Genomic DNA, 24,076 nt, shown 5'->3' with positions numbered 1-24,076 from the left:
CAAGGCCTGAAGAAGCCACGGGAAGCCACATAGACAGATAAGCCTCGTATGGGCGGGATCTTGACCTGGCTTGGTTTGCAAGTGCAAGTGAAACTTAACTTGAGCTATTACTGATAAATACCTGTATCAAAGAAAAACAGACCCTGAGTGCAACCAATCAGAAGCAGCTGACTATTGAATAACCATAGTAGCCCTCAGAATCCAGAGGGGAGCTGGTTCCAAGACTTCCCATGGATGCCAGCAATTAAGGTGTATCAGGCATTCAGGATTCCTGTGTGAAATGACATAGTATCTATGACACCTCCCTTACATTTTAAATCATCTATACATGATTTACAGTACCTGACACACTATAAGGGTATTGTAAAGTGTGCTCTACTGTTATGCTCAGATAATCATGTCAAGAAACAGTCTGTCCATGTTCAGCACGGATGGTAGTCTTTTTTTTTTTTGGTAGTCCAATGAAGTTCTTTTAATAGATTGCATATATAGATGTTTAGTCATACTCTAAAATTAACGCTTTCAGAGTATAACTCTATATCCAATTTACATGCTTCAGATATCAACTTTCTTAATCTATTGTTACATTTAGATCTTGTATCCAAACAGCCACTTAAACACTGAGAGCTTTAAGAAAAAGACAGGACACAGAGTTGCCATTTTTAGCAGTAATGAAACATCACTAACCGCCTTTTACATATCGAATTCAAGTCACTATCAGAGGTGAGTCAACCACAAAGTCACCAGGTACATAACTGCTATTTCATTTTTTAAATGAACAACTTGAAACTACCCCTGCCCCCACCCCATTATATCCCCTTCCTTTTATAAACAGCAAACATTTTGCTTTTACACATAGGCTAGCAGGCTTGTTTCAATATGAAAGTGCTAACTCATTTACAGATTTTAAAATCAGTTATATAGTGACTATATACATATATATATAGTTGTATAAATGTCCAATAATCTACATAGGAACAATTTTTGATGAATGAAAATGAAGATTAAATAAGGCGATCAGATTACCTTATCTTATTTACATATAAAGTATACTCTATGTTGAGGAATAGACAGAAACGGGAAAGTACTCATAGGTGTAAAAGTTACACCTACTGAAAATGAGACATTTTAAGTAGTCCTGTAGCCCATGCTTATTTTTTTCCTCAGAAAAAGAAAAGCTGCCTTTATAATATCCCCTCTTATTTCAGATTCCCACAGTGTCACTTAAAGCTTCAGAGTCAGGATCTTACTTTCTTAAAAAAAATAAAGAAAATACTGCCCTCTCCTCCCTTGAGACTCCTCTCCCCCATGGATGGTAGTCTTCTAAACAATGATTTCACTCCACTCTTGGTTGATTCTGATTGTAGAGCCAATAGACACATGGGCCAAGGGAGAACAGGTAGAGACTTCCCCACCGGCTAGACCAGTGTCCCAAGGCTAACTGGCCAAATGCTTTTCTTACACTCCATCTGTGCTGCTTTTACAAAAGTCTCCGAGTTGCATTCCATTAGAGGTGCTTCCAAAGCACTCCTTGCTTGAAACTCCCTGATTCCTTAGCCAGTTTGCTCAAGTGTTTGCATCCTGCCTCTGTTGAACTCTTGGGACACGACAAAGTGCACATGGTGAGCGCAGCGCTTAGTGGTTCTGGTCTCATGCTTCTCAAGGTTTGTGTGTGGGGTGCAGCCTTGTGGCTCTCTGTACATTCTGGAAGCCCCTGCCGAGTGAGGGAGCTAGGGGTGTGAGCACTCCTTGAGGGAATAAAAGACAAATGTTTTCATCAGCTCCTTTTGCCGTCTGCCTTTACATACAATTTCAGGGTTCTGATGTCAGCAGGTGGAAATGACTGAGGCAGTTCAGCCCCATGGAGGATCTGCTCTATCATGGACAACACAGCACACGAGACTTAGAATCAGCAGCTCAGAGATCAAGCCCTCATCTTCATACCTAGATTAGAAAAAAAAAATCAGAGTGGGGAGAGGGTTCTTATTCTCTATGATGGTTGTATACCACGATGCTTCCAAAAGTTCATATAAAAATGAAATTAAAAGGGAAGCTTAGGGGTGGGCATTCAGTATTGCAGCTATGGTGCCTCTTGGGTTGTCTGCATCCCAAATCAGAGTGCCTAGGTTTGAGTCCTGGTCCCATTCCTGATTCCAGTTTCCTGTTAACTCCCATCATGCGAGGTAGCAAGTGATGGGTAAGTTGTTGGGTCCCAGTCACTCAGATGGGAGATCCAAACTGAACACCTGGATCCACACACTACTCTGACACAGCCCAAGCTTGTGTAGGTGTTTGAAGAGTAAACCAGTGGATGGGAGATCCTTTTGTCTCTGCCTTTTAAATAACAGTAGAATATGTTTAAAATATAAAAGAAGGATTCACTTGGCTCCAAAAATGTGGAAGCCACACATAGTCGTTTTGTTTGTTTGTTTGTTTGTTTAGATTAGGATAGAATAAATAAATTCTACCGGAAGAGAAGGAGGGACATAGAGAGAAGGTCTTCTATCCACTGGTTCACTTCTTAAACTGCTACAATTGCCAGAGCTGTGCTGATCTGAAGCTGGAAGTTAGGAACCTCTCTTGGGCTCCCATGTGGGTGCAGGGCCCCAAGGACTTGAACCATTCTCCGATGCTTCCCCAGGCCACAAGCAGAGAGCTGGGTTGGAAATGGAGTAGCTGGGACACGATTTGATACCTATATGGGGTGCTGGCACCACAGGATTCAGGGTTAGCTTGTTCAGCCACTGCACTGGCATATGTATAAACACAGATGCATATAGATACACACAACACATTTTCTAGGAGCTTTTTATAACCACCCCCCCCTATGTACATGAATTTCTGAATTAAAAAATGTATTTACTTAGTTTGAACATCAGGATGGGTGAAGAGAGACAGAGAGAGACTGAGGGAGGAGAGAGAGAGAAGAAGCGTCTCCTATGTACTGACTCATACCTCACATGTCAGCAACAACTGAGGCTGGTACAGGTGGATGTTAAGAGCCTTCCTCATCCTGGGTCTCCTAGTTGAGCCACTGCCTGCTGCTTCCAAGACTGTGCATTAACAGGAAGAAGGAATAGGGTGCTGAGTTGGGAACTCTAGCCCAAGTACCCCCTTGGTTCCCTTTCCAGGTGGCTACAATGACCAGGGCTGGGCCAGGCTGAAGCCAAGCGCCAAGGGCAGCATCTGGGTCTCCCATATGGGTGTAGAGGTCCAAGCCCTTGAACCTCTACTGCTCTCTCAGACCACAAACAGAGAGCTGGATTAGAAGTGACGCACATGGGACATGAACCAGCATCATAGGTCAAGAATTTGCCTGCCATGCCCCACACTGGACTTGAACATATCTTTGAATTTTGCTTTTCCACAGACTTTTGGAAGTGTCCCAGAGATGAATCCATCCAACCAGTACTGAGTGGGGCTGTGCTGGGGATGTGTCCAGAGAGGAGGGGCAGAGCACTCTCCCCACAGGGGTGAGGATGTGGATCAGCTGAGGACTGACCTCAGCATAGTCCTGATCTGAAGATGTAGCATGGACCGAGTCAGGTTCCGCAGCAGAGCCGTAGGGCAGCTGGCATGGGGCCCACATGGCACTGGAGGTTGCACGTAGCTCTCACTGCTCACTGTCCACATACTTGCTTTCTTTGCTGCTCCTAGCCTTCCCCTTGTATTTCTGCCACTTTCCAAATGAGTGGTGCCCAGCAGGGCCATGGCCGTGCCAGGGGAGCCCTGAGGTTGGGAGATTGCCTCCTTCCCACAGGTCCCAGGTTCCACATGGTCACTTCTGGCCTCAGCTGGAGGGCAGATCCTTCTGGCAGACACAGGGACTGGTGATTACATAGTGTTGATTTAGCTGCCTGTCCCCTTTGTACAAATACCTTAGGAGACGGCCATCTGGGCATTCAGGCATCAAGACATGGCCTTGACCTTCCCGTCACCAGCCTTTCCTCATCAGACAGCCAGGAGCCGGAAGACAGGCAGGGATACCTCCTTGGTTGTCCCGCCATCCTCCCATCACTCCCCCACCCAGACAGACGCGTCTGCCCCCCATGGCTGTGTGTGCATACTGAGCCCAGAGCCAGGCTTTGGTCTCTCCGCCACCCCTCCCTGGAGCCTCTCAGGGTCTTTGCACTGGTCCTGGGCTCCCCCCGACTGCTGCTGGCAAAGATCCAGCCAGCTGTGAGCAAACACTTGTCCTCCTCTGCGGATGAGACTGCCCAGGCTTCCCGCGGTTTCAGCACAGCAAGGAGTGGCGGTTTGGGATACAATACAGGGGCTTGGCGTCCTTTATCCCTCCTGATCCCTCCAACCCCCAAACCCTGAAACATGAGGAGGCCCTCAGCTGCCTGGCGTGGCGGTCCACCCGGGGGAAGTTGCTCTGGGTTGGGGAAGGCTGCAAAGCTTTCCACAGCAGACTTGGTTTATTTTCCTAGCTGGACGCCAACTGAGTATTCAGCTTTCCTCATCCCTTCTGTGGAGACAGTGGGCAGATAAAGGATAGTTATCTGTTGAGACCTGAATCTGCCTTTGGCCTTACCTGCAAAGCTGTAGAGCAGGTGGGGCTGCAGGGGCCACAGCAGCCAGCTAGCTCTGTGTACTTTTGCAGGTACCGAAGGCCTGTATTGGTCTGGTTATGGAGCCCAAGCTCTTATTTCATTTGTCCTTCCACTCTGAATCTGTCTGCTGAAATAAACAGCATGAGCAAGTTACTTAGTTGTTGACTTACTAACATGCGTTTATGTAGGTGACAGCATGACAGGAAGGGAGAGATAGAAGAGAGAGAGAGAGAGAGTGAATCCTTCATCTACTGGTTCACTCACTAAATGGTTGCAATGACCAGGGCTGGGCCAGGCTGAAGCAGTAGCCAGGAGTCAGGAACTCCACTGTGGTCTTCCGCATAGTGGAAGGGTCCCAAGCACTTGGATCGTCTTCTGCTGCTCCAGGCATGTTAGCAAAACGGTGGATTCGAAATGGAGCAGCTGGTGCTTGAATCGAGTGCTCTGATATGGGATGCTGGCTGGCATTGTAACAGTAGCTTAATCACTGATCCCCAATGACAGCTCCTGTAAAATAATGTAGAGTGGAGGCATTTCCAGGTATTTGAATATTGCTTACTTTCAGCTGGATTTTTTTTGGTATAGCTGCAAGCTGCTCAGCAATTGCACAGGATCCATACCTGTTTTATGTTGCATAATCTGCGTGTACTGCAAAAAGCTGTTCAACTGACTTTTGTTAACTGGAACAAGAAATGGGATTTCAGATTGATGAAATGAGCTGCCCAGGCTGGCAAGTGTTGGAACTGGAAATTATTCCAATGTGCCTAGAAGGGTCTACTCGCTTTGTAAAAGAGCAGCAAAGGGATTAGCATCGTGTTCCTCTGCTCCTTGTAACTGCGGCATTGGCCCTCCAGGGCTGAGCTGGCACTGCCCACCTGTGCTCTGCTCCGCATCTGCTCCCCTTGCGTCCTGTTGCTCTTGTACTGAACGATGGCTTTTTTGGGTGGGGCAGGCTCTCTGGTTCCATTGGCTTCTGGCACTGAGAGGCTTAGAAAGGAAGGTATATGTAGAGATACCATTAAAAAAAAACAACAACCAAAGTACAGACCCTGGTTGGACATCCAGAAGGACTCCACCACAGTCTTAGTCTCTACTGTCCATGACAGCACCCGGCTCTGCCAGAAAAGGGGCAGGTGCCCTGTTTGGTCCACATGGTTCTAGACAATGCCTGTTGCTCAGCTTGGAGCAGCTCCTTCCTCCCACTCAGGCTTCTGTTACTGTAACCATACTGAGTACCTCCGTCGTTTCCTTCTGGAATTCTGATGTATATATCACAACCGCTGAGCATGTGACTAACTGGAGTGTCTGTTCCTACAACCAAATGCTACTTTCTTGAGAATTCCAGACACTGGCCTCGGGAAGCCAGTTCCAGCTAGAGGCACAGTATTCTGTTCCTCCTGGTCAGATGACTGTCTGTTTTTTTAGTGTTCAAGGTGAGAAAACTAACAGCACAATGAGGTTACATTCTCGGTTGAGTGGACTTCATCTTGAAATCTCTTAAACCCAGTAACTCACCTCTTCTGGATCCCAGACCAAAAAAAAAAAAAAAAAAAAAAAAAAAACTTTTCGTAGTAACTCAGTGATGTAAAAGATTCTGCTACGCTCTCCTGATGATGAAATCAAGCCATTAAGGATGTCAAGGGACTGAGTGTTAGACCTGTCCTGGCTCCAGCACTGACCATCTAGCCCTGGCCTGCCATTGGCTACATCCTCAGCAGTCCCGCCTCCTTGAAAGCTGCAGACCACCCTCCTGGGGCAGGATGGCAGTTCTCGAGACCCCGGTCTACTATCCTCCTTATCTCCTGGTGGATTAAACTTTTTCTTTACTTTACCCCAAAACCTGTTCTCTCTATTCTGACCAAGTCCAGGCATTTCATGATGGTATCAAATGAAGGATCCCTGACGGCAGCTCTGACTACTGCTTTTGTTTCTGAAATGCCCTGATCCATATACTCTTTTAAACTTGGTATACCCAAGTTTTTTGTTGGCTTTAGGGAGTGATGGATCTATTAGTGTATTTGAAAATATTTACTTATTTATTCGAAAGTCAAGGATACAGAGAGAGGATGGGGAGGAAGAGGGAGAGAGACAGGTATGAGGCAGGAGGGAGAGTGGGAGCAGAAGAAGCGAGAAAAAGAGAGGGAGGGGCAAATAGAGTGAAAGAGGGGAAAGGGAAAGAGAGAGAGAGAGAGAGAGAGAGAGAGAGAGAGAGAGAGAATCTGCCATGTGCTGGTTCACTTTCCAGTAACAGGGAATTGGATCAGAAGTGGAGCAACCAAGACAGGAATTGGTACCCATCTGTGATACTGACATTGCAAGAGGCAGCTTAACCTGCCAAGCAACAACTTGGACCCTCTTTTTTTTTTTTTAACCAAGATGTATGGGAAAAAAAAATATTTAACACCAATGGAAGAAGTTTCTGTGTTTTGTTTGTATTTACTTCTTCCCCTGCTATCCTGCTTGGGCTGCTATACTCAAGACCCCGCTGGGTGTTCATCAGCAGGAACTTTTTTTCGCCAGTTCTGAAATCAAAGCTCTGCTTCTGGAGAGGCCAGCAGGAAGCTGCCCTCCCACCAGGTCTTCATGGGGGTCTTTCCACTGTCCACAACTCCCTTGTGTCTCTTCCTCTGCTAACAGAGCTCCTGTCTGATTGGATAAGGCCTTGTCCTGACAAACTGACTTGACCCATTGAGAGGTTAGGGTTTCAACATTTCAGTTTTGAGGGGGTCGCAGTTCAGGCAGGGGCATCACCCAGTGATAAAAGCTGGAGCATTTTTCTGTATCTGTGGTTCTTCTGTTTCCTCAGAGGGCTTGGACTTGGCCCCTTCCTGGTTGTTCTTTTTCTTGTCTCAGGGGAGCAAGCCAGACCTTCTCTTTAAATGGACTGCTTGGCAGGCCCAACATGGGAGCCTAGTGGCTAAAGTCCTTGCCTTGCAGGTTCCAGGATCCCATATGGCACTGATTCAAGTCCTGGTGACCCCACTTCTCAGCCAGTTCCCTGCTTGTGGCCTGGGAAAGCAGTCGAGGACAGTCTCTGGGAGACCAGGAAGAAGCTCCTGGCTCCTGCCGTTCAGTCTTCTTGGGGAGTAAATCAGTGGATGGTAGATCTTCCTTTCTGTCTCTCCTCTTATCTGTATATCTGACCTTTCATTGAATAGATAACATGTTGAGAGAGAGAAGCCATAGTTAAGGGTGGATTCAAACTCCAGCTTTAAAGCTGCTAGAATGGTCGCCATTAGGGAGCCACGTAATTTTTCTGTATGTAGACACAGAACATACAGATTTCCTCATCTTTGAAAGGCATGACCCACAGAATTGCGCACACAAATTAAAAAATTAATACTTATCAAATGTTTAGGATAATCCTTGACATGAAGCAAATCCTCTATGCTCAATATCTTTATTGCTTCAATATCTTTATCTATTGTTTACTTTCTTTCAAAATACTGTAACATTTCTTAAGTTTTCACTGTTCCTTTTTAAAAAAATATTTATGTATTATTATTGGAAAGACAGACTTACAGAAAGAAGGAGAGACAGAAAAAAATCCGCCATCCACTGGTCTACTCTGCAAGCGGCCCCAATGGCTGGAGCTGAGTTCATCTGAAACCAGGAGTCAAGAGCTTCCAAGTCTCTTACGTGGTACAGAGTCTGTGGACCAGCACCCATATATGGTATCCCAACACTTGCAAGATGAGGATTTAGCCATTGAGCCATCACACTGGGCCTTCATTGTTCCTTTTATCCTGAGTGATTTACCTTAGAAATTTTGTCTTCCACTAAGGTCACCTGCAGAGCCTGAATTCATGCATATTGATTTCCTGTTAAATATATCAATAAGACTATCAAGACATTGAGATTCATGATTAAAGATGCCTTGTGGAACATTGAAGGTGGCAACAAAACCTGAAGGAGAGGGAGAGAAGATGAATATCTTCATGGGATTGCCTCAAACTCAAAGCAGAAATGATTGAAAACATTTGCCAATCCCATGCCTTTGGGCCCACATGAGATGAGTGATCGCTGCACACACGTTCTTGGATCCCTCCTGACTGCTGTGGTGACCACCCGGGGTGGCCTCACCGATCTTTGGAGCAGCCATGCTGTGGTTTGTGGATGGTTTCAGTCCAGAGCCTTTTGGCCACAATGAACGCATCTGCACAGACACTCTGAAATCTGGTCGAATTTTGCAAGAGGGCAAGCACGCCTGGTGTGGGTTAATGCTGATACCTTGGTCAGCAACATCCTTGGGCTCCCCTTTATTGACTGCCTTTAGGTGGTGAGAGAAAATCCAACATCTACCTTCCTTTGTGACAGCTCACCGAAGCAGAAATACCCAGGCTGAAACATGGTGGTGAAGGATCCACTCATGGCATTCTCACAGGATGCCTTCTCCCGGAATCCGCTTTCCTGAGTGGGATGGTTGCAGTGTTTGTTCCTGCAGACTGATGCTGCTGAGATCCAAGCAGAGAAATGCTGGCTCCTACTGAAGTGAACAACCCGTTGGGAGTCTGGCTCTTCTAAGACGAACAGAGCTCAGCCTCTCTCTTAGGAGCTGTGGATCCTTGCCCTTCTTTCTTCGAGAAGGGACTAAACCAGAGAGATGCCTTGGTCTGTACATGGGGAAGGATTTCAGAGGAGTCAAGGCCCCTCCTCCAGAGCTGCTGTTTCCCAACTGGCTCCCAAGTGCTCATGGGTCCAGGGTTGCTTCTCATCCCCAGCAGCCTTTGTGCCTCTGTAGACCCTCTTTGGAGCAGGCACCACACTTGTTCCTCTCCATCTCTATGTTCTAGTGCTTGAGACCTGCTGTTCCCTAGGTTCTTCTTGGACAAGCTGGACCCTCCTGATGCCTCTTCTTCCTGTGCCTCCTCCCACCTTAGGCCACAGGCTTGTGTCAATCACTGCACCTGTTGTTGTGCGAATGCCCTGGTTGCTTCCAAACCTCACGTTGGAAGGTCATCCAAGGTGGAACAGTGCTGAAAGATGGGGCCTAGGAGGATCTGTTTAGGTCATGAGGTCTCTGTCCTCATGAATGAATGAATCCTGCTATGGAAGTGGCTAGTGGTGTCTCTGCTTTCCTGCTGTGCAGGGACACAGCCATCACCCTCCTTCCTTTTCCGCCGTTTACCACATAACGACACAGCAGAACATCCTTATCAGACATCAGAAGTTGGCCACTGGATCTTAGATTTCTTAACCTCCATAACTGTGAGAAATACATTTCTATCCTTGGTGAGTGGCTCTCTCTGTGGCATAAAAAGAGCTAACACAACACTTGGAGAACTTTCCAATGCCCATGGGAGGTCTAGGAACAGTTACTAAGCTGTGTGTCAGTTCCAGAGACAAAATCTTTAGTGAAAAAGAACAAGAATGAGTAGAAATCATTGATTTAGCATCCCACTGTCAGCTACACAAATACCAGCGTGAATGTGGTAGAGTTTGGGGGAGGGGATGTTACACCTGGGCAACAAGGCCAGATTCACTGCACTAACACAGAAATGGAGTGTACATCAGAAACGGCCACCATTCTATGGTCCTCTCTGCTGACCTCTTTGGAATTTTGCATTTGGACTGTCCGTGACACTGTAGAAAGAACCCTGATAATAAATGGATGTTGTAGAGGGGTGGCTGGCTATAGTAGCGGGGGTTGGCAGGGAGGAATGACCAGTGAGCTGTTTCCTGGCAGGTGGGAGCAGCATCTCAGGTGAGCAGGACAAGAGAGGTCAGAAGAGACAGGGTCTCAGGACCCTGCATCTGGCTGTGGGAAGAAGGCAGAGAAGTGGCTGCTGAGACCAAGGTGTTGCCCCAGAGAGCGATCCCTGGACCTGCCTCTAGGATCTGCTCAAGAAGCAGAAAGGCTCAGAGAGGCCAATGTCAAGGTTTCACGGAGCCCCTGACAGAGTCCGGAATCTGAAAGTCCAAGACTCCCCCATCAGGGATGTACACTGCTGAGAAGAGACCCGGGTCTTCAGACCCAGGCATGGCAACAACACGATGCAGCATCTACAAGGACAATAGTGATGCCATCTCCTAGAACACTGGGCTTCCATGGTAGTGGAGGAGATGCTGGAACCAGCCAAAAAGCTGATGGTGGAGCCAGGGAAACCAGCAGAGGAAGAAAAGCAGAAACGACCACGTTAAGAGTTTCTGTGCATCTCAAGTCATTTGTGGGTGTCTCTGGCCAGAGTGAGTTGATGCTGTGGATTATTATGACACAGCAACTTTGTGTGCGAGTGAGCTAATAATATATATATTTTTTTTGGTCTCCAGGACGCTCCACTATAGATCCCACTACTTAATTTAAGATTGTAAGGGTGACCTGGTGATTCCAAAACTGACAGCCCTAGGACTTGGTCTGGCTGTCGTCACAGCACTGGTGACGTGCCTGGAGAGCTCTGTCACATGCCAACATGGCAATGCTCTTTTGCAAATGTGTATGTCACTTGTAGGGTAACTTTTCAATAACGTTTGCCCAGGGTAGACAGATAATGGCAGGAGAAATTATTTGCCCAGCATTTAAAAAGAGATCTCTGTGTGAAAAAGAGGGAAAATCTGTGTCATCTGGATGGGCTGCTTAACCTAGAGGGGAGGGGAAAGGTTGCGTTCTCCAGATGTTTAAGGGACTGCCCTGTGGTGGAGAAAACAAACCCATTCTGTCATCACCACAGGGGAGGACTTTGATCTGAAGATGTGCATGGTGTGGTGCAGATTTCATTCATCCTCAAGACCAGTTTTCTAGCAACACAGGGGCAGTGGCGTGGGAAAGCAGTCACCATGTTACCCTGGATGCCCAAGCCAAGACTGGCGCCCTTCCCCCAGAGCTCGAGTGGGTGAGCTCAGAGCCTCCTGTTGATGAACACTGGGGTCGAGGTGAGGGGGTAGAGACAGGTCTACGGTTGCAAGAGCAAGAGACAAAGGCGTCTCCTATGGCTGCCGAGGCCGGAAGGAAGACAGCAGGCCCCTATGCGTGGTGGAGGGGAGGGTCTGACAGCTGTCAGCAGGGGATGTTTGTTCAGCTTTGCAAATCCAGCTCAGGAGCAAGGCTGGAGTTTCACCTGCTCCCCCTCCTGAACTCCTGAGATCTGACAGCAAGACTCCCGCCCGGGACTCAGACGGCCTCAGACAGGCAGAGGACGGCCCCCGTTGGCTCCAGGATGAAAGGCTAGGGGGCTGCAGCTCTGGTTCTGGCTGGGCTGCAGACTTGGGGCCAGGCCTGCTCTTCCCTGGGGTTCTGCTCTGTTTGGGAAACCCGTTCCCATGGATCTTCAGGCGTTGCCCTTCTCAGGAGGGGAAACCCTAAGCAGGCCCCGTGGTGGGGGGTGGATCCAGTGTTTTTGCAAGTCTAGTGGACTTGTTTGACCTGTTCCAACTCAGTGGAATATGTTTGTCCACCCCTACTGACCAGAAACTGGCCAACTGACCAGCTTGGAGGTGTGCTAGAGGCTGATGCTCCTATCACAGTGTTTCAATCCCTACGCCTTTGTCATGTGAGCACTCAGCAATGAGAATCCTCCCCCCACACCTTGACACACAGATCCTGTTTTAATAGGGAAGGAAAACTGGGGTTGAACTTGAACTCCAAGGGAATTCTGCAGTTAGTTTTCATTCTTTTCGATTAGCTTACACCTCTATTTTTACATTTAAACTTATTTTTTTATAGAACTTGATACTTACCACAAAGCATGCAAAAACTCATGCAAAGAATTCCCATATCCCCTTTGCACAGATTTCCCAGATGTTAATGTCTTAGGTTGTCTGAGTAGTGCCAGGACATCAACCCCCTTGCAGCAGTGAACTGCTCCATGAACCTCAGCAGGCTTCACGAACTGTCCCATGAATGTCTGTTTCCTGGCTCAGGACCCATACACATCCACACGTTGGATTGCGGATTGCATCCCCTTGGTGTCTTCCACACCCCTGGGCAAATTTGTTTCTAGAGAAGGGAATTCACTCCCATAAGAAAACACTGCATGGAACCAACATTATGCCCTATAAAGCTACTTCCTATAAAGCTACTTCCTACAACAGCAGCATCCCATGTGGGCATCAGTCCGTGTCCCAGCTGCTCCACTTCTGATCCAGTACCCTGTTAATGGCCTGGGAAAGCAGTGGAGGATGGTCCAAGTTTTTGGGCCTCTGTCATCCTGTGGGAGATCCAGATGAAGCTCCTGGCTCCTGACTTTGGCCTGGTCTAGTCTTGGCCATTGCAGTCATCCGGGGAATGAACAAGTGGATACAAGATTCTTTCTTCTTGTCTCTAACTCCTTTAAATCAATCTTTTAAAAAAGCTGCATGCGAATTTCTGTTGTTAGCTGGGTTCCCCTTCCCTCTAGCATTTAAGCATCTGTTCTGTCTTAGTTGGAGATTGTGTTCAGGCAGCTGGAGTGAGGGAAGCAGTTTGGCTCTGCTAAGATACTCCAGGTTGAGTGAACAGGGGAGAGACACAGCACCTGGACTATGAGGGGTAAGGGGCAAGATAGGGTGGACGTGGTGGGGGGCACTTTCCCTGCCTTTGTTTCTCATTGATGAGGAGTGTAACTGAGAAATTGGCTGTAGTCATGAGATACTAGTCTCCAAGTTCACCTGCTCAATCTGTCAGCAATATGTCCCCCCTCCACTTCTCAAGTGACCCCGAGATCATAGGTGAGATAAAATTGTTGCCCATGTAACAAGCTGATCTGAGCCCAAGAGGCAGGGTTGAGGGCCAGTCCAGGGAGCTGGATACTTCAGGCTGGTCTGCACCATGCTGTCAGGAGAGCCCGGCAGTCCAGCCTCAGCAGGCTTGTAATTACACGGAGAGCACACAAACAGCGCACAATTTCCCAAGCACGGGTGGACTGACACGTCCGGTACAAATAGCTGGACAGTACTTCTCAAGACCCGAGGGTGGAAGTGAGCCATATGAAGGATTTTCTTGTGCTAAAGTTTACTGTAAGTCTTGGGAAAAGAAGCCCAGGCTTGTTGGGATTCTCTCACGTGGCCTTGGCAGCTCAGGGAGATGCTTTTGCTCATAAGCACAGCCCCAGCTGCCGATTTTGGCTATGGATGGCCTTGCTCAGTTCTTGAGGGGAAGAAGATGCCAAGAGCTTCTGGGGGAGGGAGGGAACCAAAGTAAAAAGGCAGATGCGATGCCGTGTGGGATCCCTCAGGTCATCTTGTCCCATCCTCAGCAGACAGCTGCCAACGTTGACAGCGCCAACCTGCCGGTGGCCAGCCAGGCCTCATCTCTGCACTGTGGAGCTACCCAGGGTCTTTTCAGGCTTCTCCCCCCTGACTTTGCTGGCTGAGAGCTGTGGGTTTCCATGAAGGGGCAGCAGGAGCAGCTGGGGGGAGATCTCCTATGCCGTTGTGCTTATTATCACGTTATCAATTCTGCCATGAGTGACTCATTCCTTCCGCTGTTCATTTCTCCATCACTGGGTTCTGATCTGAGCCAATGGAAGCAGAGGTTAACGTTTACATTATTGCTTTCCACATGCCAGGACTTTTGGGCAGATTTGTAAGGTCACAATGTTCCCAGTACTCATGTCCTCATTTAGAAAGTAGAGGTGCAGAGAAATCAAACAATTAAAAGCTGGCCGTCGGTGTTGCTGGTTAGTCCTTCAGCCAAAGTACTTCTTTACATTTCAGGATGGACTGCGCTACTGAGTAGACTGATGCTGTCGCTAAGGACCTCTCAGACAGAAGACAGGGACTCCTGTTGCATTCCCAAGCACCTGCGTCAAGAAGGAACATCAGGATGATACACAGGCAAGGAGACACACAAAGCCAGTCTTACCTAGCAGGCACCACAGCGAGGCAATGAAATCGACATAGCTGGTCACGACATCAGAACCCTCAAAGACTGGAAGAGAATTAACAGAGGCAGAGGGTTGTGTCCAATCACACCGTGAATTATTGACAACATCACCACCACCTCAAGAAGCAAAGTTCAGGGCATCAGAATAAGGATAATTAATATACACAAAGGGTAGGTTAATGTCATCACCAAACACCAAAAGAGTTCTGAAGAAAACTAGGCAAGGAAATAAAATTAAATGGAGATACAATAATAATAATAATAATAAAAGGAGCAGAGTAAATTGTGACTAGAAATTAAGTGTGTCGGGATTGAAGCAGCCTAGTACCCTTCTCATAGGGTCTAGTGACATCGGAACAACAGCCAGGAGCCCGGTGGTTCTCAGAGAGGAAAGAATTGTAAATTTCATTCTGGACTCTGGTCCTTGCTTAGTTCCAGCTTTGGCTCCACATCCTCTCTTGCACTGACCACCAGGGGTGCTCAAGAACCCCAAAATTAGCTAGATAGACAGAGAGACTAATACAGAAAGTTTTGAACAGACCGGAAAAAGTCAGCTGGCCCGTAATTTCTCAGCCTGTACCTTACTGGTCAGGCTCCCGATCTGGCTTTTCCTAGACCTCACTAGGCAGAATGTAGAGTTCAGTTCTTCCTCACTTGCTAAGTTATTGGGGATTTCTCTGCTAGCCTGCCTAAGACTTTTCTACTCTTCAATCGTTAATATATGGCTTGTTAGAATTTTAAACTGCTTTGATTATCCTAAAATGCATGAAGTTCTGTAAAATCTTGTTTGAATACTTATATACTGCTAAGTTTAAATTAAAAAAATTAAGTGTATTATCTTGAAGATGGTAGCAGAAAATTCTTATGAAATGGAGCCCCAAAGTCCAATAACCATGGAAGACTCTTGTGACACAGGGTGGATTTATCAAAGAATTTCAAGTTCTCTCTAATTGGACTTAAAAAAAAGAAAAGGAAGGAAAAAACACCCAGGGAATTGGAAGGAGGACATAAATAACAGAAGACAAATTTTTCCTAAATGAAGACATGAGCCTTTAAATTGGAGTAGCCTGCAGGATGTGAAGCAGATGAATAGAACCGATAAATCATGGGCAGCCATTTCGGTGACATTTCAGAAAATCAATGATGAAAAACGGGTTTTAAAAGCCAGCAAAGCAAATAACAGAGGATGGGAGCTGTCTGTGAAGGAATGTGATTCAGAGGTTTCAAAAGCAAGAGAAGATTCCTGAAAGCAATAGAATACGGTTTGAGTTACCTGCAGTCTGCTGTGGTTAAAGAATACGATGAAATGCAAGATTGTGCAAAGGAACAATTCATCAGTTTTTAAACTGCATGCGGTTCTTTTCTTAATACGTGTTTTCACCTGAGAGGCGGTCAGAGCTCGAGATAGTTACAGAGATAAAGAAGGGATAGAGACAGAGACGAGAAGAGAAAGACATGCTTCGATTCACTGGTTCACTCTCCAAATACCTGCAACATCTGGGAGGTTAAAGCTGGGAGCTGGGAAGATAATACAGGTAGGTGTCTCTCATGGATGGTGGGAAGCCAAGTTCTTGAGCCATCACTGCTACCATCTGTTAGCACATGTTCTAATCAGGGGCTTAGCTGTGTGGCCAGCTGCATGCCTTCAAGTGCGTGTGGACAGGAAGGACATCACTCATGGGGACTGTGATGAGGCCCATGCTGTCTTGCCCTGTGCCCCCCTGGATGGGAATGATCCCTCTATCCAGCATACTCACGCTGTACGTGCTGCTGCAGTATGGCCCTCCTTCCATCCCAGGAACCCTAAAGGGGTTAATGTTGTCAAGTTGGATACGCCAGAGAGACACTATGAAGTGCTTACTTTTGGTGAGAAGGTGAAAGTTCTCAGGAAAAAATGCATCTGCTGAGATAGAAATTCATGACATCCTGAAGAAGCAATGTGTGCTAGTTATGGTCATGCTGTGTTGGGTTAAGATGGAAGACACATTCAGTTACAGGCTTTGGTACTCTCTGTGGTGTTAGGCATCACCGGAGGTCTTGGAGAAGGGGGAGTTGTGGAGAAGGTACATTGCTGTTTCTTTGAAATGTTCTAGGACGTGCTTTTGAACCAGAATCCTAATTCAATTCTAATTCTAATTCAAGTCCCTTTTACCTCCTCATATAAAAATTAAGTAGCTGTTTTAATCCTACAAGCGTTCTGAATTTGCTAAATTTATAGCAAGTGTATTTAAATAAAATGCATTATTTCTTTATTAATTTATTTATTGTATTTATTGTAGTTATTGTATTTATTATATGGAGGAAGGAAATCCAGCAAGGCCTAGCTTGCCTGGTCTGGGTCCTAGAGCCCACCTGTGTGGCGGGTACTGGGTTGGTAAGGCGGCTGGGAATCTGGTAGGGTTCAGTTGCCTGGTCCAGGTCTTTGGGCCTGCCTTTGTGGTGGGTGCTGGGTTCATAAGCCTTGGAATGGGGGCTGTGGCTCCCTGGTCGGGTGGCCTGGGGTGTCAATGGCACTGGGGCAAGCTCACTGGCCACCCAGGGACTTGCTTGTGGGGACTTGGCGTGTGGGCTTGTAGGGGTGTGATGATGACACAGGTGAGGCTTTTCAGGGGTCTGGAGTCTCACATCCAGGATTTTAAGACTAGTGACACCACTTGGGCAGAACCCTCAGAGCATGCACTGCATTGAGAACCCTGTGTTGTTATCAGGAGGCTGTTCCCCATCTCTGGGTACTGGGGTGTTTAGGAGACTGGGTATGGCTTTTCCCCTTATGTCCCCACTTTCTTCAGATACAGGAAGAAGAAACAGAAAATTTGGAAGCAGTGATCACACCCACTTTCCCCTAACCTTTGATCCTTCCCACCCTGATCAACTATGTAAACATTATAAAAAATAATTAGAAAGTCTTGCTGTAAATTTATAGCAAATATATTTCAATAAAATGAAATGCAATTATTGATAATTCAGCCAATTTTACTAATCAATTATTATCAATAATTAAATTAATAATTACAAATCATATAATGGAAATTAACAGTGATTAATTATTAAGCAAGGCTTGCGATGTAGGAAGCATTCGTTAGCTGATGGCTGTTGAGATCCAAGAAGTGGTAGTTAATTGTTGACCATAAGTGATAGTTTTAAAAATAATTATAAGAAAACTTGGCACACAGTTACAGAATAGTAGGCGGTCTTAGACACTCTTCTTCCTTTGGTGCTTTTGGAGACTCATCTCTCCAATTCAGAGGACCAGTTTGGACCTGAAGTTCAGAGAAGTCCATTACCTTTGATCAGGGAGGAATGTTCATGTCTAAAATGCCTGGGGGTGGAGCCAGGAGCCTGGGGTGGAGCCAGGAGCCTGGGGGTGGAGCCAGGAGCCTGGAGGTGGAGCCAGGAGCCTGGGGTGGAGCCAGGAGCTGCAGTCACAGCTCAGGTCTCTCAAGAAGGTGGCAGGAATAAGTCATCACAATTGCCTCCCAGGGTCTCTGTTAGCGGAAAGGTGGCGCAGGAGCCGGAGCAGGAAAGTGAACTCAGGCACTCTGACGCACCTGAACCTCCAAGCTAGACACCTGCTCTATAAGCGTATCTTTGCAAATTTCCAGTTGCCATGAGCTTTGTTTGGGAAATGCAACTTTGTTACCAGCAATGAAAACAATTCCTGTTTAGTATGAAATGAATAAAAGGCAGATTCTGCTGAGGCACATGGGTGTGTGATGGATTCCAATGCGAATAACAGAAAGCCACCTCCCTCCGCCCCCACAGTGATTCTGGCAGGATGGGCAGGCAAGGACTCAGGCAGCTGAGTTCAGAGAAGTAAAGGCAGAAATCCCCTCCCTTCCCTTTCCAGGCACCAGTACAGCCTGAGGAACTTGTGCGCATACTGAGGCTCCTGATTCTCCACAGTATTCCCAGGACCTCTCCTCAGCTAGGTTTCAGTCCCCAGAATAAATCTCATGGCTACCCTCTTCCATCATCTTCTCCCAGAGGACGGTCCGAGCGACAGGAGTGACAGGAACCAGACTCCACAAGGGCTTCCAGGAGCCAGGGAAGAAGGACTTTCCCTACAGTGGCTCCATCTGAGAGATGAAGAAGAGGGGCGTTGGCTCAGAGGGACAGAGACTAAGGGAGGCGTGCAAAGCTTTCCTGGCTTTCTCTGCGCACTTGCTTGCTTCCTCAGACACGTGTGTGCCTGGAGCTTTGTACATGACACCAGGGCACTTCCCACTTTGATGGATTACTTCCAGGAGATTCACAGGAAGGAAGTGAGCCTATTATTTCTTTGAGCTCTGGTCAGTGGCAAACTATGTAGCTTTTACACCCTTATTTTGCACCCATTTGGGAGATAGTGTCATCCATATGCAGCTGTTAACTTAAGTAATATATATTTTATGTTATTTTACAAACAGAGGTAGAGCTAGAACTGAATAGATGTATCTCCCGTCTGCCTACTACAGGCTAAAGCTGGGAGCCGGGAATTCAAACCAGGTCTCCCACGTGCTCAGCAGGAATCCAAGTAACTTGAACCATCATCTGTCTATGGCCATACTGCCCTGAACGCGCCCAATCTCATCTGAACCATCATCTGTGGCTTCCCAGAATCTGCATTAGCGGGAAACTGTAGAGCAGAAACTTGGACCTAGGCATTACTTATACAGGATGTGGGTGTTCCAACTGCCAGCTCAACCATTAGGCTGGATATCCACTCTTTTTTTTTTTTTGGAAAGTCAGATATACAGAGAGGAAGATCCTCCATCCACTGGCTCTTTCCTCAAGTGACCTCAATGACTGGAGCCTATCCGAAGCCAGGAGCTTCTTCTGGGTCTCTCATGCGGGTGCAGGGTCCCAAGGCTTTGTGCCATCCTTGATTGGTTTCCCAAGCTACAAGCAGGAAGCTGGATGGGAAGCGGGGTCACCAGGATTAGAACCAGTGGCCATACGGGAGCCTGAAGTGTGCAAGGTGAGGACTTTAGCCACTAGGCTATCATGCTGGGCCTTGGACATTCACTCCTAAGGAAGAGTATACTTGCCAATGACATCTGAGTCTGAGGCGTCAAACACCTTTTGTCTTAGACACATGTTGGTCTGGCCATCATCAAAGTATCAATAATAACCATGGAAACAGGCACAAGCTCCTCCCCAAGTCATGGCCCTCCTCCAGGTTACAGAGTTTGATGGCCACAGTACTACAATATCCTGTGAACATTGCTTGACTTGCAAGCACTTTACATGGATACTCTGCAGTCCCCAGAATAAATCTCACCATCTCTTCCATCATCTTCTCCCAGAGGACGGACCGGGCGACAGGAGGGACAGGAGCCAGCAACCAAGCCCCAGCCAGTCACAGCAACCAACCTCAGCCAATCCCAGGCCGGAAGCTGCACCCTGTTCCACTACAGCACCGTTTCTGGGTCCCTTCTGATTGATGCCTGGTCTCCACCTGTGTCTTTCCCCATCCATGGCTTTCTCCCACACAGGTATGTTTCTCTAAAAGCGTACAGCATTTCCACTGGAGGAGGTGTTGGAAGTAATCCAGGGAAGATTAAACATGGATGGTGGATGCCCATAGGAACTGCACATGTGTTTTAGAGCATAGACTTGAGCATCTGCAGATTTTCACGCACTGCTAGGTGGGCAGGGCTTTTGGACTTGATCCCCTCAAACACTTGAGGGACAGCTCTATGCCTCATCTGCTAGTTACTTAGAGTGTATGTGTGACTTTTCACAGTTGCAAAAAACAACTGGTACGTTCACATCTTACGCCCTTGCAGACTGACTTCGCATGGGAATTTATTATTATTATATCTTGGCTTTGTTTAGAAAATGATTAGCTTTTAGGAAGGATCAAATAAATATGTCCCAACAGTGAAAGGCGTGATGTGCTGGACTTCTTCATTCATCTCAGTTTCTGACTCCTGTAGGCCTTGGACAAGGTTCCACACGTGCTTGTGTGACTCCTGAGTGTCCAGGCACATTCTCCTGGAGTGTTCACCAATGTGTGTGTTTCCTGTACAGAGCAAGACCCCAATCCAGGCTCAGAAATGTAATAATGGAAGCTTTAAGGACTCCCCCAAGAAGTAGACTAGAGGGCGGTTTTGCTTTCCATGAAATTACTTAACAAGTGAGTTAACCCCTGTTCAAGAGGCAGAAAATTCCCTCTAAAGCCACAGAACAAACTTCCGTTCGTCTTGTTTTATTGTAACGGCTTCTTGGAGCCATTCCAGTGATTCCGTTTATCTGTTTTACTCTAAGGTGCCTTTAGTCATTTATATAGTGGGTTCTAGCTGTTTTCTGCTTTGGCTTTATGTTTAGCTAAGAGATCCATCTGATTCTTTTCCATAGCATGCACTGAAAGGAGAAATCAACTAAATGGACATGATGCAGTAACTCCATTGATGTGCAAAAGCAGGAATATACGGCGTTGATGGCAGTTACGTGTGAAATGTGGGTAAGGGGATTTTCAGAGTTAACATGGATGAGGATATATTTTTTTTTGAATTTTTTTTATTAATTATTATGCATTATGTGACAGTTTCATAGGCTCTGGGAATCCCCCCACCCCTCCCAACGCCCCTCCCCCCTGGTGGATTCCTCCACCTTGGTGCAGTATTACAGTTCAAATTCAATCAAGAGTCTTTCCTTGCAAACATATACCAAACATAGAGTCCAGCTACTTATTGTCCAGATGGGTTGAACAGTTTCTTGGGGAGACCATTTCTGGTCCGAAGTTAGAGCTGGTAGAATATCATCCCAGTCAATTAAGAGTCCCAATATAACATTAACAGCAATTTGTAACATTATGGAATTGACATGGTTTTGAGTAACCAGTAAGACAACCAGAAGCCCTGAGCGGTCCGCAGAAACAGAAGAACAATAAACGTCCTTCGGGACCAGGGAGGAGAGCTTTCTCTGGTCCGAGCCTGGTTCCACCTCTGGACCCCCACCCTCCCTTGCAATGACCATCAGGATCGCTCCAAAAACCCCTCATAGCAAACAAACAATCATACAAACTAAAAAAACCTAAAGTAAATAGACAAACAACAAAAAGTAGAGCTTGGAATCTGACAGGAAAGAGCTGGCATGGATTTGCTCATGCCTCGCTGGGTGGGACACGAAGATTAGTCACTCCTCACCATGGTGTTGGGGACTTTCCTGCACACTCCCCCCCTCCAAAAAAAAAAAATGTTCTGCACCTTAATTGTTGACAAATGTCTTGTTAGAGTTACAAGCCAGTCTAGATTATCCTAAAATCTGCCAAGATCAGTAAAATTATACTTCAACACAACAAATGGCTAAATACTAAAATGAAATAGACACGAGACAGCTGAATGGTACCTTATAGCCATTTTAAGGTATATAGCAGCCGGTCCTGTATACAAACTAAAATTGAAATGTCAATGAGCAAATCATAGGTTGTGGATGAGGATATATTAGGCCAGTTTGTCCACTTCCAAATCTTGCAGCTCTCACAAAAAAGATTTGGCTTTTTAAAACATCCTAGCTGTTTTTCTAGCCATGTTTCACTTGCTATCCACTAGTTAGGGTCGCTCACCTTTTCATCTACCTTAGGGTCTCTAGATGTCGAGTAAGATTTTGTACCTTGGGGTGTGCTCTGTGGGACAAAGTAGGTGCCAAATGATGACATCTAGCCTTGCAGTTCCCCTAACTTCCTGTTTCCTATTGTTAAGGGCTGTCTGTAATGATGGCTTGTCTCTTCCTCCGTGAGGTTTCCACCTCTAGGGTAGTCTCTTCTACATCTTGGAATTGATAACTGGGTTGTTCCGGACAGCTGGGAGTCAGGGCTGGTGCTGGTGTGTGGCAGATGAATCCACTGCCTGTGAGTGCTGGTTCAAGTCCTGGATCCTCTGCTTCCGATCTAGCTCCTTAATCTTACACCTGGCAAGGCAGTGGGAGATGCTATTGAATTTGGGCGCCTACCCTCCACGTGGGAGGCCTGGGAGGAATTCCAGGATCTTGGCTTCAGCTAGGCCCCAGCCCTGGCAGTTGGGGCCATTTGCAGAGAGAATCAGTGGATGGAGGATTTTATTTGTGTGTCAGTCTCCTCCTCTCTCTCTGTAAGTCTGCCTTTCAAATCAAATAAATACTTATTAACAAGCCGTGTGTTTATCAACAACCATGGCGATTGTAGATTCATCATTGAGTGCTTCATTTGAAAGTGCTTGGTAATATTTACTGCCTTTGCTGGAGACAGTTTCTGTAAACAATTCCTGCTGAGAAAGCTGCTGTTTTCTGTGTCTGAGGACGCAGCCTGCTTAGGTTTGGGTAGGGCTGCTATTACAGCAAACCATTATCATTCAGTCTAGGAACCAGTGGCTGTGAAGAAATACTTTCCATTTAGGCACCAAGAAAACTATATAGGATCAGAGGCCACATTTTTTTTTTTAGAAATAAATTTGTAGCTTTTAACATTCTATATTTGCATTTGTCCCTTGGAATTTCAAATCCAACTAGAACTAATATACGTCCACAAGGGCTCAGTGGAGTGCCGTGGGCGCCAGTTCCAAAGTCAGATACGGGATCAGGTTTCAGGTTGAAAATTGTAGCATTGGCAGGCATAAGACCATAAAGAGCCTAAACTCGGTAGAAACCAGAATTCCAAATTACGTCATAAATGGCGCGATGTTTTGGTAATTGAATGAGTTACAGCATTTTCGCCATCTGTTGCAATGTAGTACAGTCTTTGTTTTTCCTACCAGGAAGTTTCTGGGCAGTCAACATCTGTTCTAGCTGTTACAACCCAGCCGTGGATTTTTTTTAAGCGTTGTATCTTTGCCAGACTTAGGGCAAACTCTTGCTGGGCAGACTTTAGAGTTGCGGTTCTTGGAGACTGCCTATGGGTACGACCTAACAAAAGGGGTGCACCCTCCCTCCCTGACACAACATGGCGCCATGGTGGGATCTCCCCTTGCTGCTATGGAGGGATTTAAGATCGCTGTGTGGTCAGAAGGTAGTATTTTTTTTTTTTTAATAACTGAAAGCAAACTGCCATTGGTGGTTGAAGGAGTGTAATGATTTGCATTGGTGATTCTGGTAAGTTCATGATTTTTTGCCTTTGTCTCAGAAACGTGCCCCCTCTCTTACTAAAGTGGTGGATGTTGTAATTTCCCTGACATCCATCTAAGAAACACTGGGGGATATGGGGTGGTCCCTTTGGGGCAGGAAGTTCTTGGAAGGGTTCCCATGGTGACTGTGGGACCCTACAGATGTCACTGCCACTCAGTCTATACCAACATCTTTCAGAAGCGGTACGGCCAGCCCCACTCTCTCTTGGAAAGAAGCCTTCATTTTGTTCCCTTCCTGCCATCAGTCATTCTGCCATGGGCTGCTGTGTGAACAGCTGCGGTGGGGACAGCCGCTGGATCCCTGGCCCACTGCAGCAAAGTGAGAGAATTGCACTGGTTTTCAAGACCGGTGGCGCTTGTTCTTCCAGCTTTTCTTGGCTGCGCTGAGAAGTGGGTGATGAGTTCTGGGCAGTGGGCTGTGGCAGCACTCACTGTCAGTCTGTTGATGCAGACAAAGCCCTACCTAGACTCACCAGAACTGCGGTGAAGCAGGTGTGCAACAGGCATGGAGCATGCAGCCCCCGCGCAGAGCTTACATCTTCCCCGCACCCACACATCACGGAGCCCTGTCTCCACACCATTCTGCATTCATGTCATCCATTGGGTTGTTGGCTCTGTCAAGCCTGGGAGTGCCCTTCTAG

The 24,076-nt window shown here is 46.8% G+C and overlaps 1 long non-coding RNA gene across 1 annotated transcript; it reads right to left on the bottom strand.

Annotated features, from left to right (window-relative positions):
* Positions 1–1,697: 1,697 nt before the first annotated feature.
* Positions 1,698–8,456, bottom strand: LOC131481713 (uncharacterized). Its single transcript, XR_009246534.1, has 3 exons — positions 8,316–8,456; positions 4,538–4,683; positions 1,698–1,944 (listed from the first exon to the last, which is right to left on the bottom strand). It is a non-coding gene; the product is annotated as an uncharacterized LOC131481713 (long non-coding RNA).
* Positions 8,457–24,076: the final 15,620 nt, after the last annotated feature.

Source organism: Ochotona princeps, chromosome 13, assembly GCF_030435755.1.
Source record: "Ochotona princeps isolate mOchPri1 chromosome 13, mOchPri1.hap1, whole genome shotgun sequence".
NCBI lineage: Eukaryota > Metazoa > Chordata > Mammalia > Lagomorpha > Ochotonidae > Ochotona > Ochotona princeps.
Note: the sequence above shows the minus strand (reverse complement) of the source record. Positions and strands in the feature narration are given on the sequence as shown.